The sequence below is a fragment of the Mauremys mutica genome, chromosome 4, assembly GCF_020497125.1.
Source record: "Mauremys mutica isolate MM-2020 ecotype Southern chromosome 4, ASM2049712v1, whole genome shotgun sequence".
In the NCBI taxonomy this organism is placed as follows: Eukaryota; Metazoa; Chordata; order Testudines; family Geoemydidae; genus Mauremys; species Mauremys mutica.
The window spans coordinates 27,575,587-27,593,696 of NC_059075.1; the positions used below are offsets into that span (position 1 = coordinate 27,575,587).

Below are 18,110 nucleotides of genomic sequence, written 5' to 3' on the forward strand. Positions count from 1 at the left end.
TCTTAACACAAATTTTGATCTTTAAATATGTTTGTGATGGCCTCTGTTTTTCAACAAGACTAGTGATTTTGGGTGCTTCCATTTTTCAGTGTCCAACTTGAGAACGCTTAAAGAGGTCTGATTTTCAGAGGGCCGGCATTCAGTGCTTTTTGAAAGTCCGGCCAGGCCCCTTTAACTCGTCTCAGATTGGGCAGTGAAATAGATGAGACACCCCAAATCACCAGCTCTAGGAATTGTCACCATGATTTAACCATCAACTGCTTGATGTTTCCACACTACAAAATGGACATCATCTCCAATCGTGTCCAGTAATTCCTGAATAGAAGTGCTTGCCTTGTATTTCACATCTTGAAGAAATGCTATCTAGTATATGGGACAAAATGCTCTCAGGGTTTATATATAAACACATTCTCTCCGTTCAAATCTACAGAGCATATGTCCCAAAGGTAGAGTATTAATAACCCTATGTGACCAAGAGCTTTCCATGAGACTATGCGTCATTTCAAATATTGACTTTATAAAATTGAATTTGTTCCAAGTGTTGTTTTCACATTGGAAAGTGAAACTCCCCATATAAAATACTCCTGGGTACTCTAGGGTCTGTTTCTGTAAAGTGCTGAGAACCTCATGAGAAGTGCTGAGCATCCTCAACTCCCACTGAAGTCGATGGGAGTGGGAAGCATCCAGCACCTTGCAAAATTGGTCTCTTAGCATGCACAGTTTGATGGACTATTATGTCGTTTAGATTTTCACACATATTGGTCTAGCATGAAAATGGCTTTGACAGGCAAGGATCAATTCATTTTAGACATTACATTCATCTCCCTGCACCACAGACTTTCAAATATATATATTTTTTCCTGGTGTCATTCTGAAAGGATTACAGCCAAGCCAATTTTTTTCATCTGTCTTGGTTATTTGCTTATGCTAAATAATTAATTTAGTAGCCAATTTCCAAAATTTACTGAAATGGCAAAATAGTTCTGTGATCCGAAATGAAATGCTTAAAAACAAAGACTATTGACCAGTACCACTGTCCAGTGTGTAAAATGTGATACAAAGAGACAATAAACAAGGAACATTAGTAAGGAGTGAAATCAGCTGTCTAGAATAATTGTTATCGTTATTTTTAACACTGAATATAAACCCAGATGCAATATGGCCTTTTCTACTCCTGATTAAGTTGGGTACTTTAATTCCCTGTGCCTAAATAATAAGATCTTCTATCAAAGAATATGACTGTATTTCAGATACAAAAAATGGCTGCTACCATTTGACTATCTGGAGACACAAGCATACTTATTTATCCTCCTTCCCCCTCCCCCTCACCCTCTTAAGGTCAAGATGTAAGATGTTTCCTATAAATCAGTAAATAAAATGTGTCTAGAGCAGACGCATGCTCCCTACCTTCTTAGTTGTGGTCTAGCTAAACTAGATCTATTTAACTCTTTTAGGGTCTGATCAAAGCCCACTGTAGACAATGGACGTCTTTCCGTTTACAGAATGGGATTTGGATCAGATCCTTAATCTTTTCTTAGAAGTATAAACCCTTCAGCCTGCGCATCACTTTTTCTCTCACCCCCCTCAGATTTTTTAGTCTTTCATGTAATGAGGTGCTCTGAAATGAATGCACAACTCCAAGTCCCAAACAGTCTCTCTCTCTATATCTGACTCTGATCCAGCTGTACCTGGCATATAGGAGACTGAAGACACTGACTTTTAAGGAAGGATTAAAAGAGCTAAGTAAGCAAGTATAACTATTTATTACTGTTATCAAATGTTTGCATTGTGCTAGTGCCCAGAATACCTAACCAAGATCAGGAGAGTGGATGATCCTGAGCCTGCTATTTTTTGTAGTCCACCAATGAACAAAAGTAACCCCTTCATCAAAATGCTATGCCTCCATTCCTTCAATAGCTTTCAAACAGTGCTTCAACCAAGTGCTTGCTAGAAATTAAGCTTATGATTAAATGGGAAATACTATAATAAGCTCATCTAGCAAGACTTTGAACTCTGACCTTTTGTGAACTATACATGTCTCGTGCCCAGAACTAAGCTGAATCTCTTCTCCAAAGATCAATCAGAAATTTGAGAATTCCCAACTCTTCTGCAGGAGGAGCTTTCTGAAGTGCTCAATGAGCTTGTAGCCAGTTAAGAGAAAGACGGGTGGATAAAAAAAGGAAGAGATATCGGAAGGGAAGGGTAGAGGAGGAGGAGGAGGAGGAAGGGAGATGATCAAAGATAGGTCACCAGGCGGAGAGAAGTGGCTGAGGAAAGGTAGAAGGAGAAGCAGAAGTGTCAGAAAAGAACGAGAAGCCAAAAGAGAGGAGATAGAATAGAAAAGATAGACAAGGGGAGAGGCAGAGCATAAGGAAGTGTAACCTAGAATGAAATTACATTATATGGGGAAAGACAGAGATGAAACTACAGCCCCTAGCACAATAGGATGGTCCATGACTAGGGCCCCTGGGCCTAACAGAAATACAAATAATCAATAATATTTATAATAATAAATGTGAATGAAGGGGACAATATGAGAAGAAAACAAAAATGAAAAGAAGATGTGGGCCGTGGTAAAGCACATGAAAGGAGTGAGGATGAGAAGATGATGGGGAAGAGGTAATGGGATAGTGACAGTAATCTTAGTTAACCCTCTGTCTAAATTTATGAAAAGATCATACCCAGAGGGTTTATTGGTGATTATTCTATATGGCTGGACTTCCCCACAAAATAATCTCTTAGAAAGCAAGGTCTATTTAATGTTTCCCATATTTGTGTTTTATTGTCCCTCCTAATGATTGTTTATATTTGTAAAAGACAGTCTTACAGAGACCACTCTTTTCTTATTATAGTAATCCATGCCTATTCGTTGTAATACTGAAAATCCAGTGGCTACCATTTTGCAAAAATAGGATTTGTCAAGTGGAAAAAAAGGATGTGTATGCTTAGAGAGTTGGTTTTGCCAAGTACACACAGCTCTGCTAGCCAGTCACTGTGTCTCCTGCTCCCAGCTCCCGTTGATATAGGTAGGGGATGTTAGGGTTTGAAGAGTATGGCAAGAGCACATTGTGCACAGACTGTGTCACAGGCCCTAGGGAGCTGCTAACAGCTGGCTCAACTTAGAGCAACCTTGAGGCTGCTATAAATTATGTCAGGAACCAGGACTAGTGAGGCAGAAAGGTAGAGTAATGCCACCACTGCCCCCCTTTCTTGGGTCCTGAGATACATACACCTTGACTGGGCCAAAGCACTTGTCCAATTCTCTTTTGTAAAAAATCAACATGTTTCAAGATTAAAAAGATTGAAATACTGAATGTTTGGAAGTATCTTTGTCAGTTTCTTTGGCTTCCTCATAATTATGTTCAAATGATTATTACAGTCACAATGAAAAACACTAGATGCAAGGAATCATTCTGAGCTTTGTTCCTGCAGCCAAATTTTAGTTTAGATAATTATATCCTTCTTACCCGAACTTCCTGTTGCGGTTTCAGTTGGACATTGTATTTTTCTTCACTTCTGGTCATCACCTATTGGATTAGATTCTATTCTGATTTACTACTCTGGAAGTGGATGTGAAGCACAGGATATAATTCAAGGGAGAAATTGGCCCTTACCCCTTCCCTTTAAAAGAGAGTCCCATTAAGGATGCTGAAGGATGCAAACTTGGTGGTAGGTTCCATCTGAAAGGCAGCTCCTTCAGCAGCATGCTGGGGCCTCAGTTCAGTGGTGACTCAGAAGCAAGAATGCCATTTACTGAATCACCAATTTCACTTTCTTTACCAATCTGGGTTTTCCTTGCCAATCTCCCATCCAACTACTAACCAGGCTCAACCCTGCTTCAATTATAAAATCTAAAGAGATCAAATTCCAGCAGAAATCACAGCATAGAAAGAGTCTGTTTTTTTTTAAACATACATTTCTGCATACTTGCCAAAAGTCTGCAATCTTTCTGTCAAACACAAGCTTATAGGAGTAGGCTTTGCTCTGTGCATAGAAACCACACAAATATCTTGAAGAGATATGATAGTTTTTGCTTTTCTTCTCTTTCAAATTTTCTCTAATTTCACACTGTGAAGAAAGCAAAATGCCTGAATATTATGAATATATAATAACAATTCTCACCATATGTTAGTTTGTAAGCTTGATAAACCACAAATATTTTGTTACTTGCTGTTCTGATGCATACAGTTGATGGCAATGACTTCTGTGCATTTGTGTGAAAAATGGCACAGAAAAACCTTTAGTCAGTGGTTCTCACACCCCCAACTGCATCTCAACAAACATATTTCAAAGATATAGTCAAAATAGGTCACATTTCTTTCTACTGGGACTCCACTGCTCTCAACAGAGTTACATCATGGATGAACCCAACCCATCATGCATCAATAAAGGTCTACATAAAGAAGAAGGAGACTATAATATTACAATGAGTTAGCACTTCTGTTTCTAATTGGTGATGGCTAAACTCATACAGCTAAGTCTGGGCAAGCATTCTCTGATGACTGTCAAATGGAATAATAAGCCAGATTGGAAAAATGAAATTCAGTCCAGAAACACTACTTTTTTTCCTCTTTTCATCTCCACTATTCTGGTCCAACTTTAGTTTGTAGTTTTTGATTGAAGGTCCAGTACAGCACTTAATGATAATATTATCTCTGTGTTTTCATTTCCCCTTATGTAAAATGGAAATAATATTTACTTACCAGGGATGTGAAGCTTTACATTAACTTGTGTAAAGTGCTTTGAGGTCCTTAGGTGGAAAATTGTATATAAATTCAGTTATTACTATTTATTATTATTTTATTATATTATTAATGAAGATAAGGAAGCTATTAGCTTTACAACCTGCTTACAATCCATACTCATAATGTGTTACTGTTATTTCTGTAGTAGCCTTCTTTATTGATGTGACCACTCGCTATTCAGTCATTAAATTTGTATCCGCACCTGCCTGCTTTAGAAACGAACTAAGTGTCATGGAACTGAGCCCCACTAGATTTAGGAAGGCACTAAAAAAGAAATTTTCAATTTCCTAAACCACTAGCATCACTCAAATAACCAATTATCCTTCTCCAATCTTAATTGTTCATTCAGTTACTATTGCTTCCAGTGGAGGAACAACACTGTGTGATTTTAGTCTACAGAGCTTCTTGTTAATGGATCTTTTGTTTGAGGGTGGACCCCCAAAATACAGAAATGTTAGCTATGTGGCATTCTTGCTTCACCAGTACTGTTGCCATAGCATCCGGGGATGCTGTGCTATGGGACAGACTGACTTTTGTATAAGATATAAAAATAAGGGTCTTGATCGCCTGTGCTCATTAAAGAGCCTGTGGCATTTCCCGCAAGTTTAGGGTAATAACTGCAGTGCTCTGGCCAAACTCCAACTTGGGAAATTACCTTATAACCTACCTAAAATTACTTCTGTAGATTTATTTTTCTTCACTCCCTGTGCTGATCTCTTATGTGGAGCTGCTGTGCAGTGTGAAACAGCTGTTACCCTTTACCTCGCAGTTCTTTGCACTTGAGAAGTTGTTTTATACAATTTAATTATGGGGATTCTTTGGGTTGAAAGGAACTATAGAAATATAAGCTGTTATACTTTCCATTTTAAATTAAAAATTACTTTTGTGTGTAGCAGCATTTTGTTAAACTTGTCATCCAACTATTCCATGGGTAAGGTTTTTTTTAGTGAAGTGACCAATAATTCCTTCTTAGAGTACTCCAGTTATAGCCTGCACGCAGGTTGTGTTTTATTTAAGACACAGGATATAGCAGACAATGTGTTTCTAGGAGGTAACCACAAACCTCTGGTGTGTTGAGGACTTTGGCCAAGGGCTGAATGCTTTCAGCCTCTTGAAAAGTGTAAATAAAGCCTCCAAAATGTGCTCCTTACTATATTTTATTGCTGTTATAAAGTTGAGTTTATGGGGAAAATTAGGGGAAATGTTCTGTAGATACCTTGGCTGAGGATTTTGAACAAACAGCACAGCACCACTAGGGAAGAGCAAATTTTAGGCCTGATGTTTCACAGCCATCTCATAATTATACATAGTCTGCCTCTCTACATCAGCAACACCTAGAAAGTGACCACTTCTGACTAGACACCTAGTCATAGACAGCTCCTTTCCAGTAGCTTGAACAGGGTGAGGATTATTGTTAATGAAGGGGCATTTTTGTCTTCTTCCTGGGTGTACTAAGAATGTCACATTAAATTACTTTTAATGGGTTTGTTCTACAGACACATTGCTAGATCCATCAGAAATCCAAAATATTCAGCTTAAATGTATGTTCCACTTTGCTTCTGAAAGACTTGTGCTAGTTTCATAAATGTTGGATGATTTATCATACTGGAAGGTGTGCATCTAAAAGTTAAAATCAGTTAAAATGAGATCCTGTTTCCTTTACTTTTAACTTCTGAATTTTCCTGAGACTTATAATATTTCAAAGCCGTAAAAATATTTAGCTTTGGGTGCTAATCTCTGGAAATTCCATTATGATAAATACTATCTGCAGTGAAGATATGCTTGTTCGAAGATACTTTTGAACATGGCAGCCTCATTTGCCTCTGTCTGCATACATTTTTGCCTGTATTTATACTTGATATAGTAATAATGTTTTTTTCTAAACAAAGGTTTAAAAGTACACTAGATTGTATTATTTGAGAAATAGTATGTAATCACTCATTTAAAGATTCATTAGTCAGAATTAGTGCTGGTCAAAATTTTTCAGACAAAAATGTTTAATTTTTCAATTTTTTCCATTTTACAGAGACTGTCTTTTAAATTATCCCCTACCTTCCCCCATTTCAATGGCAAAATTGAAAAAAATGAATAACTAAAAGGGAGGAGTGGGAGACATAGGACAAAATAATAGGGGAAAAGCATAAAAAAACTATTTAAAAAAATGTGGTACTGAAAACTCAGTTCTTTTCAAAAGAATTTTTCAACATTTCAGTTTCCCCCCATTTTCTGACCTATTCCAACCCTAATTAGGGTGACCAGATGTCCCAATTTTATAGGGACAGTCCTGATTTTGGGGGCTTTTTCTTATATAGGCATCTATAACCCCGCACCCCCATCCTGATTTTTTACACTTGATATCTGGTCACCCAAACCATAATACACATGCCTGAAGCAGTGTCAAGCTTGTGGATGCGTGCATTGCATAATCACACACAACTTTTGGTGTAGTTTTAAAAATGGAATTATATGGCATTTATTTATTTTGGGAGAAAGGGGCTGTCTGTGGGGAAGGTGGTGTTTAAGATCGGAAACATATATTCATCACCTGAAGTCCCTATTACGGCATTAATGAGCACCATATTAGATAGTCCCAATTCCTGAACACTTTAGGAACTTCAGTTTTTACCAGACGAGGGATTTTTTGGGAAAGTTTCCACAAAAATGGTTCACCATTTTGAGGAATGAATTGTCGCCATGCCTCGGTGGGTCACAGCTGAGAATACCCAATTCAGGACAAACGGCTGAGAAATAGGGCAGACTCACCCTCAAACTGGTGGTTATTCTGTCACTAGATTATACCAAGACAGAAACAAAAGTAAACTTCAGTCTCACCATATCATTTTTTAAGAAGTCAAAAATGCAGTCTCCTTCAGCATTCCAGCCCTTATTTCACTACTCAGATACTAAACTTGATGATGAGTGGTTATTGAAAACCAATTTAATCACAGATAGGGTTCTTCTAATCCCAAAAGATCAGCCACATAGCCAGGTCAATATGTAACTCAGATCTTACCCAATAATCACACCGCTGCCAGTCCTTCAGTAACTAAAATCTAAATGTTTATTAAGAAAAGAAGAGAGTTAAAATGGTCAATAGATCATATACATACAATAGCTGAAACATTCTTATGTCTGATTTGTAGCCGCAATGTTATAGACTGATAGGTCGTAAAGTTTCTCTGGTAACTTCCAAAAGATTGGAAGGTCCTCAGTGCATAGTTCAATCTGCTCCTTTTATTTGTAAATCCACAGTCATGAGAATCAGGGCAGGAAAGAGGTAAAACAGAATCATTTCAGGGGTCTTTTATTCCATGTGCCTGGAAATTTACTGGTTCAAAACACAGCTCACAGCCTCTGTTTGTGGAAAGTTACTGGCATAAGATGGAGTCCAGGGTCACATGAGCATATCACATGTCCTTACAGGGCTTGCTTGCTCACAGGGGGTAGCCATTGGCCCCTTGGAAGCAGAGGCATCAGCAGGAAGAGCCATCTGGGTGGAATGAGTTTCTTCTATGGCCCATTGTCAGAGGTAAGTATCTTTGATAGGCCATCAACACAAAGCTGTCTAGCCTAGATGTAAACTACCTTATGAGTATCACGGCAGTGACAAACACATTTGATACACAGATATACAGCCAATATTCATAATTTCAGATACAGTGATGATACATGGATTTAAACAGCATAACCTTATTTAGCAAATCCTAACTTTTCCATTGACACCTTATATGAAATTCTTTGTATAAAATTTGTTGCAATGGTCTAACAATGGCAATATCATTGATATAAATGGTCATATTTCAATCATGCAGTTGGGGAAAGTACATTTTGCTCATATTAAAAACCCAAAGTCTTGCATCTGTTTCACTAAGATGCTCTAGCACCTCACCGCGGCTGGCCTGTGTCCACTGAGTTGGACTCACAGGGCTTGGGCTACAGAGCTACTTAAATGCAGTGTGGACATTCAGACTTGGGCTGAAGCCTGGGCTCTGGGACCCCAGGAGAGGGAGGTCCTCAAAGCCCAGGCACCAGCCCAAGCCTAAATATCTACACTACAAATAAACAGCCCTATAGCTCGAGCCTCACAAGCCTGCGTCAGCTGACATGGGTTAGCTGATGACATTTAATTGCTGTGTAGACCTGCCCAAAGACTGCATATGCACAAAGAGGCCAAATGAAGGTTGCATAGGCAAACTTAATTCTGATATTCCCTAACTTTAGCGTGCTTGAATTTTTAACCTTAATATTCTTTTAATGTAGTTTTTTTGTGTGTAAATCATACATACACACACATTTGCAGATACAAATAGCCGAGAAGAAGAACACAGCCAGTCAGCAAGATTTTCACACAAGCACATTTCATTTTGTAGACTACAGAATTACTTAACAGGTACTCCTACCTGCCAGGAGTAATTCCCTAGCTGCATAATATATTTAATCTATTACACATATTTCTCTTGTTAACAGACTACTGTAGGAATGCAGGACTAAATTTTGTACTAATGTCCCCTGTGAATTCACATAGACTACAACAGAATTGCCTGATGAACTCATCCTAATGAGTTGTGTTTCTGATTTAAATAGTTTGAAGCTTAAGAAGATAGGGCAAATTCTGCTCTCTGTTATACGTTCATGCTAATTTGGCTCAATAAATTGTACAACAGAGCACTCCAGATCTTTCAAAATGAAACCCAAAACAAGTAGAGGTTTGTCTCTTTTCATTACAGAGTCCAAATCAAGCCAGGTTCACAGAAAGGTTTTTAAAACCTGCTTACTACATAGAAACTATTTATCTCCACAAATTTTACACCTTCCCATGTAGCTGTCCCATATACAATAGAAGCGATATTAATTATTGAAGCCAATGAAATAGAAAAAAATGTTCTTTTTCCTTTATTCTTCTCTCATCTGCTTCTCTACCCTGGATCTCCTCCAACCTTTCTGAACTTTGACTTTGTTTTCCTAGTAACTAATTTATCACCATCTCTCCTAATTAAAGCCATATCGACAATCTATCTGCAGCAAAAACTGAAACAACACAACAATCTGCCCAAGTATTTTCCCTACCCTTTTATTTAATACCACACATTTACTATGTGAACATGATCGGGTCACACATTTTTGTAAGTTTTAAAATAGGGTCAGAATTTCCTCCTCTTTATTTTAACTCCATATGTGCCCTACATCTGTAAATAAATCACAAGAGACTATCTGTTAGAAAAGAAGTAGAGAAGGGTGTAGAAAAACTGAAAATACTGATATGACTTTAATATAATCTTACACGTGCTTGGGATGGGTTCCCCCTGGGGTGCCACCTGGAGGAACTGGGGTACTACCAAGCCCTCTGACCCACCAGCCTGGGCTCCCTCTCACACTGTGCTGCTGCGATGAGCTGCAAAGCCCTCCAAACCAGCACTTTCACCAGCATTCACACAGGTAGGGACACACCCAGCTGCAGTTACACACAGGCTCTCTAACCACCAGCTTTGCAGCCTAGGATCCCAGAGCAGTACAGTCCTGCCCTGGTCAAATCTGGCCAGTATATGGGTTTAATACCCAGCCCGCCTCTCCCTCAATGTGAAGAGAGGAATGCACACTTGTGGTAGCCAAGCAGAGATTTCCCCCACGCACTTTAGTCAAAGTTCACTGGTTTGGATTAAAACATAAAATAAGCTTATTAACTACAAAAGATAGATTTTAAGTGATTATAAGTGATAGCAAACAGATCAAAGCAGATCACCTAGTACATAAACAAAACACAAACTAAGTCTAAAACACTAGGAAGATAGGATATGAACTAGCAAATTCTCACCCTAGCTGATGACACAGGTGGGCTGCAGATTCTTATGGGACCAGCTGCACTTGCTTTGCAGCTTGAAATCCTCAGGTCTTTCATACACAGGCTAGAAATCCCTTTAGCCAGGGCCCAGCACCTCCCCCAGTTCAGTCTTTGTTCCTCAGGTGTTTCCATGGGGAGTGAAGAATCCCAGATGATGTCACTCCCTGCCTTATATAGTTTTAGCACATGGTAAGAACCCTTTGTTTCAAAACTTCCCGGACCTGTTTGTGGAAAATTACTGACATCCCAAGATGGAATCTGGAGACATGTGGTCTGATCACATGACCTTGCAATGTTATAGCACCCATTGCTTATAGACTGGCCAAAACACACACAGGAAGGTTAAGCTATTCCACAGTCCATTGTCTTTGCTGATTGGCTATCAGCCCCATCTGGCTTCTTCACTGTTGTACCTGAAAGGCTGGCTGTGGGTATTTTCCAGAGTAAGCCCATTTAAAATACAGATCCCTAGTCAATATTCATAACTTCAGATACAAAAATGATACATGAATACAAATAGGATAATCATATCCAGCAAATCATAATTTTTCCAGTGACTCCTCACAAGACTTATCTTGTACAAAATGCATCATAATTATGCCACAACCATATCATAATAATATTACTATGATGAATATGGGGTGCAGTGTCACAACACTTATCTGACAAAAAACGTGTCTTTGCAAACATAAAGGAATCCTTTTTATCGAGCTAACAAACTGTAGAGCAGATATTTGCATAATCCAGCTCAATACCCAAATCTATATGCTTTGATCATCAAAAACTTGAAGATTGTATGATGTTCCACCAGAAGAAGATGTAAAGAATCAGGCAGTAAGCAAATCTCTTTTTGTAGCTTGTTGGCCTACCCTGCAGAAAGTTATAACCATTAAGATACAGTTTTTTTAAGTCTGATATTACCCATGGCCTTAAAAATCATTATGTAGGGCTTTTGAATTGAAGCTTCAAAAAGAATGGGAATGCTAATTGGTTAGCTTTAAGGAAATGTAAAATAACTGGTAAGTTATTGTAAAGTAGGGCAGGTAGTGAAAATGCAATCTGTACAAAGACATTGTTTCAGTACGGTTTGTTGCCTTTCTCGTTCTAAGGAAGGAAGGAGGAAACAGGCCTTCCGTTTCCATCTTTAAAAAACTTTGGGCCAAATTCCTTTCTCTGTAGAGACTGTATTCACTTCAATACAGAAGAGAATGTGCCCCTGGAAGCCTCTCACTCATTTCTCTTGTAATCACAGGAGCTAGTTAAATTCCTACAGCCAATAAAATATTTTCTGCCTGGGATTTCCAGTGTGTATGACAGCAGTGTTCCCTCTATTTTTTCCCACTGATGTGCAGAATGAATTTTGTTATGTACACCAATGTGGAGGTGATGTGTGACACATCACCTCCATATTGCTGCACATAACAAAACTCATGTGGCAGAGGTGGGGCCGAGGGGTTCAAGTGTGGGAGAGGGCTCAGGGCTAGGGCAGAGGGTTGGAGGGGTGTGAGGGCTCCGGCTGGGGTTGTGGGCTCTGGGATGGAGCCGGGGATGAGGGGCTCAGGGCTGGGGCAGGGAGTTGGGGTGTGAGGGTGATGGCTCTGGCTAGGGGTGCGGGCTCTGGTGTAGGCCCAGGGATGAGGGGTTTGGGGTGAAAGCTGCCTCAGGGCTACAAGAGGGAGAGAGAACTCCCCCCAGCTGTGTCTCCCTGCAGCAGCACCTGGGCTCGGGGGGAGGTGAACCTCTCCCCGCTGTGGCAGCTCCAGGGCTGGTGGGGAGGGATAAGTGCATCTCCCCCAGCCTCAGCAGGTCCATGCCAGGGCTGGGTTGGGGCTGGGGCTGGAGGAGAGGAATCTCTTCCTGCCGCAGCCCCGAGCACCTGCATGGCACTTAATAGGCTGCTGCGCAGCCGAGCAGCGTAGAGGGAATTTAGTATGAGAGGTGCTTCAAGTAAAAAGAACAGAAAGTATGACTGCAAACATGTGGCAAAACCACATTCAAAGTTTCAAGGGTCAGATTTTCAAAGTGGGATTAAGCCTCATTTATGTGCTTTCAACGTTGAATGCTCACTTTTTTGAGCATCAACATTGGCATATGGTGGAATTTATGCAAATGAGCCCATCACCTCCATGCACAGGTGTTGGTCTTGAAACGTATGCAAGCCAGTGTTTACACGAACAAAGTTACATGTGTGCAACTGATGGCCACTTTGTCAGTTTGAGGCCAAGTCTTGGTATTGAGAATTTGGTTCAAGTTTTGTGCTCCTTCTTTACTGCACCCTTCCGTCTTGGGAATTCCACAGGGATAAAACAATATCAAGAAGAGCAGACATCTTTTTGGTAAAAAGCACTGCCATGGCTTCATGCTAATTCACATTCCTTTCTTCCCTTCTTCAGTCCCACACTTTGCAATATCATGTTAAAAGATGACATTTATGGGGAATTACAGGGACTATTTCCCCTTTGGCAACAAGTGAAAAGTATAGAATGGGATGCACAAAGGTGGAAAATTGCAAGGACTTGGCAACACAAGAGCTTCTGAAGGCTCAGGAGCAGGGTGGATAATTTGACTAATTGAATCAACATTGAATCAGAGGCCATTCCAGTACTGAGTCTGGTTCATTCCAAAAGAATCTATTCCAAAAACTCAGCCTCTCTGATGCTGTGAAGAATGACTTTGCCTTTAAAGGCAATTCTTCCAGCCCCCCAACCTGAAGCAAATGCTCACCAGCAACTACACACCACACAACAAAAACATTAACCCAAGAACCAATCCCTGAAAGAAACCTCATTGCCAACTCTGTCCGCATATCTATTCAAGGGACACCATCATAGGACCTAACCACATGAGCCATGCCATCAGGGACTCGTTTACCTGCACATCTACCAATGTGATATATGCCATCATGTGTCAGCAATGCCCCTCTGCCATGTACATTGGACAAACCGGACAGTCTCTACACAAAAAAATAAATGGACACAAATCAGACATCAAGAATTGTAACATTCCAAAACCAGTAAGAGAGCACTTCAATCTCCCTGGACACTCAATAAGAGACTTAAAAGTGGCAATTCTTCAACAAAAAAACTTCAAAAACAGACTTCAATGGGAAACTGAAGAACTGGAATTAATTTTCAAACTGAACACCATTAAATTAGGCCTGAATAAAGACTGGGAGTGGCTGGGTCACTACAAAAAGTAATTTTCCCTCTGATGATACTCACACCTTGTCAACTGTTGGAAATGGGCGACATCCACCTTGATTGCATTGGCCTCATTAGCACTACAAAAGTAATTTTCCCTCTCTTGATATTCACCCCTTATTGTCAACTATTGAGAACAGGCCACTTCCACCTTAATTGAATTGGCCTCATTAGCACTGACCCCCCCACTTGGTAAGGCAACTCCCATTTGTCATGTGCTATAATATTTATACTGCTTATTGTATTTTTCACTCCATGCATCTGATGAAGTGGGTTTTAGCCCACGAAAGCTTATGCCCAAATAAATGTGTTAGTCTCTAAGGTGCCACAAGGACTCATCATTGTTTTTGCTGATACAGACTAACATGGCTACCACTCTGAAACCTGTGAAAACGTAGAATGGTAGAAATGTAGGGTTGGAAGGGACCTCAAGAAATCATCTAATCCATCCAACTGAGGCAGGACCAAGTATACCTAGACCATCCCTGACAGGTGTTTATCCAAACTGTTCTTGAAAATCTCAGATGGTTGGGATTCTATTACCTCTCTTGGTAATCTATTCCAGAATTTAACTATCCATATACTTAGAAAGCTTTTCCTAATTTCTGACCTAAATCTCCCGGGCTGAAAACTAAGCTGATTACTTCTTGCACAACCTTCAGTGCACGTGGAAAACGACTAATCACTGTACTCTTTATAACAACCCTTAACATATGTGACGGGACATACTTCCCACACTGGCTCTGAGAGGGCTGAATTAGGCCAATCAGCCAGTTAGGGAAGGAGGTGAAGAGAGTAAAGCTAGAGGAAGCTAATTAGAAGAAGGTTCACCTGTGAGGGAACGGGCAGGACTTCAACAAGGCCAGGAGACTGGAGTCTTTCTCCATCGTCTTCCCATTACCAGAGCCTTTCACTGACATATGTAGCTACACACCGCAGTGTGCATGCAACCTGCTTTTCACTGTAGCATGTGGCTTCAAGCTCCCTATACCCTGCTGCTAGTGTAGACAAGGTAAGTGTAACAGTACTTGCACTTGTCTTTACTCAATTTCATCTTGTTGATTTCAGACCAATTTGTCAGGGTCCCTTTGAATTCAGATCCTGTCCTCCAAAGTTATAAGAATACTCTTCACTCCATTATCCAAGTCATTAATGGATATATTGAACAATATCGGACCAGAACAGACTCCTGTGGGGCCCAACTAGATACATCTGCCCAGTTTGATAGTGTTTGGAGATAGATTGGGTCAGGGTTTTTTTAAAAAATCATTAGCTTCTAATGACAACAAGCAGAATGGACTCAAATTTCTCTGCCTGGGAATTGAGCTGACCATGCCCAAGATCAGAAATATTTTATACCAAGAAAGTTTAAAAAATTGGAGGGGTATAGTTATTACTTCAACAGAAAAAAAAACATCCATTCTATAGTACTTTCTTCTCACATGTTAGTACATTTGCTGGGAATAAGAAGACAGAATTAGTATCTTCTATAAAAGCTTTGGTAGGAAAGTGCTACTAATTATGAGCCAAGTCCAGAAGTCCTGCCTGAGGCAAATCTCTCATTGAATTCAGTGGAAATTTTTATTTTTGCCTGAATAAGGACTGTGAGATCAGATTATTCATTTGAAACACAGGTTTCCCATCTAAAATTCTGTGATGTTGTGTTGCATGTTCAGGCATGTACATCCATGCACCGGAAGACCAGCACTCAGTGTGGATGCACTTTTATAAAGGCACAGTAAGTGCCACTTCAGAGCATGCTCCCTTTCTCGGGAGACATCACGCCTCCCTTTGCTTCCTGCAGGTATAATGCCTCCAGGCACTACTGCTCAGATGCTGCACCATCACCCAGGTGCACCTCTGGCTACAGAAGCAATGATTTAGCCCTTACTGTTTAACTAGCTTGTAGTTAATTTACAGTTCAGTCCTCCTTTGCAGCACTGAGAGTTGTAAACAAAGCTTTAATGGCAGCTACAGACTACTGCCAATGCTTGAGCAGTCTCCTAATACACTAAAGTGGTATTTTCCTGGATACATTTTAAGCTAATAATACACAAGATTTGATGCATATGCAGTGATGAGCTGCCAAAATCTTAACAACCGGTTCCCTATAAAAAATTCTGATTTAAGGGGGGCGGGGGGGGAGACATACTTGTGGGGCCGAGGGCCCCTGCAGGGCCTGGGCCAATTGCCCCACTTGCCCCCTCCCCCCACCCTCTGGCCAGCCCTGGAGCTTGCAGCAGCGCCCCCAGGCCACTCAAAAAGCAGCAGCAGGACGACTCCCGAGCTCAGCTGAGTTGCCCAGCTGGTGCTGGCGGCTGGCCACGCTGCAGCTGGGGTGAAGTTGGGGAGGGGCCCGGGGAGCCTCAGCCTCCCCAGCTGGGAATCCTGGGAGCATCAGGATGGTCCGGCCCGTGAACCGGAGTTCTTTGCCCACCCTCTGGCCCTTTAACAACCGGTTCTCCACAGAGATCTAATTTTAGCAACCGGTTCTTGGGAACGGGTGGGAACCGGCTCCAGCTCACCACTGTGCATATGTACACCTCTTGCATAGTGTTTTGCCAAGTGTTACATTGACATAAGAATTATAGGGAGTATTTATCTGAAGAAACTCAATGCAACTTCTCTTCCATTTACATGATTTGTATTTCCCTTTACAACCTAAGGAATTTCTATATTATTCCAGTATCTCAAATATTTATCATATGAGAATGTTTAAATAATCCAGGGATACTACATGATCATTTTGATTTCTACATTCATCTTTCCAAAGAATATTTTGTTTGAACTTCCACGTTAGTGGCAAAAATTGACTAGAGAAGAACTGTAGTCCATTATTTAAAAATGAGTTAATCATCTGATGGGGGGAGGGGAAGCAGGATCCTCATTGTATCTGGATGTACCATTCATAAGACCTGGTAAATGATTCCTTTTGTTCAAGCTTCTCTCTCTGCTCTAATGATCATTGGCTTTTCTCTGAAATATTACCATTAATACTCTGTGAACTGTTCGGAATATAATACTCTAAAACAATAATTACATAGGGCAGAGAAATGTCAAAAATGTTTCATTAGTTTTTAAATTAAAAATCAAAACCTAATTTTAGCCTCTGAGAAATTACTTGTATAATTTTTCTTATTCCAAGGGTAAATGCCTGAGAGTCACATTCTTTGCTAGAATAACACTATTAATGTCAATGGAGTTGTACCAACAGAGAACTTGGTTAAGAAGGTACCAAGATTCATCAATTGTAGTATTGTCCAATTTAACCACTCAGCAGGTCTAAATCTCATAGATTATTGGGGTTGGAAGGGACCTTGAGATCATCTAGCCCAACCCGCTGCTCAAAGCAGGATCAATCCCCAAATGGCCCCCTCAAGGATTGAATTCACAACGCTGCAGTTAGCAGACCAATGCTCAAACCACTGAGCTATCCCTCCCTCTATATATTGTTCTTCAACTTTTACGTGAATTGAATAGCTGTGCATTTTTTAACAGTGAGGGTAATTAGGCATGGGAACTACTTACTAAACGATGTGGTGGATTCTCCAGCACTTGTAGTATAACATTAAACTTGGCAGACTTTCTAAAAAATATATTCTAGTTCAATAATAACAACAACAAGAACTTACTGGACTTGTTGCAGAAGTTACTAGGTGAAATTCTATGGCCTGTGTTATGCAGAATGTCAGACTAGATGATCACATTGGTCCCTTCTCACCTCAAAATCTGAGAAGTAAAGAATACATTTGTAAGTATTCAGTGTATTATCATAGTGCTACTGAATTCTTTCTTCACAATCTTGCACCATATTGTGATGCAGCAAGTTTTGAATCCTAGAACATAACTACATTAAATACATTTATTACAGATCAGCCAAGCATTAAACTCGGAAGCATTCAAGAATTAAAGCAAAAAATGTGTGAATGCTACTTTCCCTCATGTTGCAGTCCACATGGATTTTTGTTGCTACATCCTAATTATTTATGTTCCGACTGGATAATTTTTCTAATGAAAATTAGGCTGTTATTGCCTTTCAGAATATGGCAAATAAATCAAATGAAAGCAAAGTTAGTGGCTTAGGAATATGCCTTAGAATATGAATACAATATGCTGAGAGGCTTTGGGACATGAGGGGGAGCATGATAAGAGGCTTCACATAATTGAAAGGTGTAAACATGAATCATGGAGAGAAATTATACAGGGTGGTGCAATACATGGGGAATAATTAGGATTAATGGAATGGAATTAAGAAAGGGAATTTACACTGAATATCATGAACACTTTCTGACTGAGATACACAAGACTGTGACATAAATCCTATTG

The 18,110-nt window shown here is 40.0% G+C and overlaps 1 long non-coding RNA gene across 1 annotated transcript in view; it reads right to left on the reverse strand.

Moving 5' to 3' along the window:
• Positions 1-17,511, reverse strand: part of LOC123370494 — a 56,242-nt gene extending 38,731 nt beyond the window's left edge. The window contains exon 1 of the long non-coding RNA XR_006579432.1: positions 17,417-17,511. This is a non-coding gene — a long non-coding RNA (uncharacterized LOC123370494). The remainder of the gene's footprint in view (positions 1-17,416) is intronic.
• Positions 17,512-18,110: the final 599 nt, after the last annotated feature.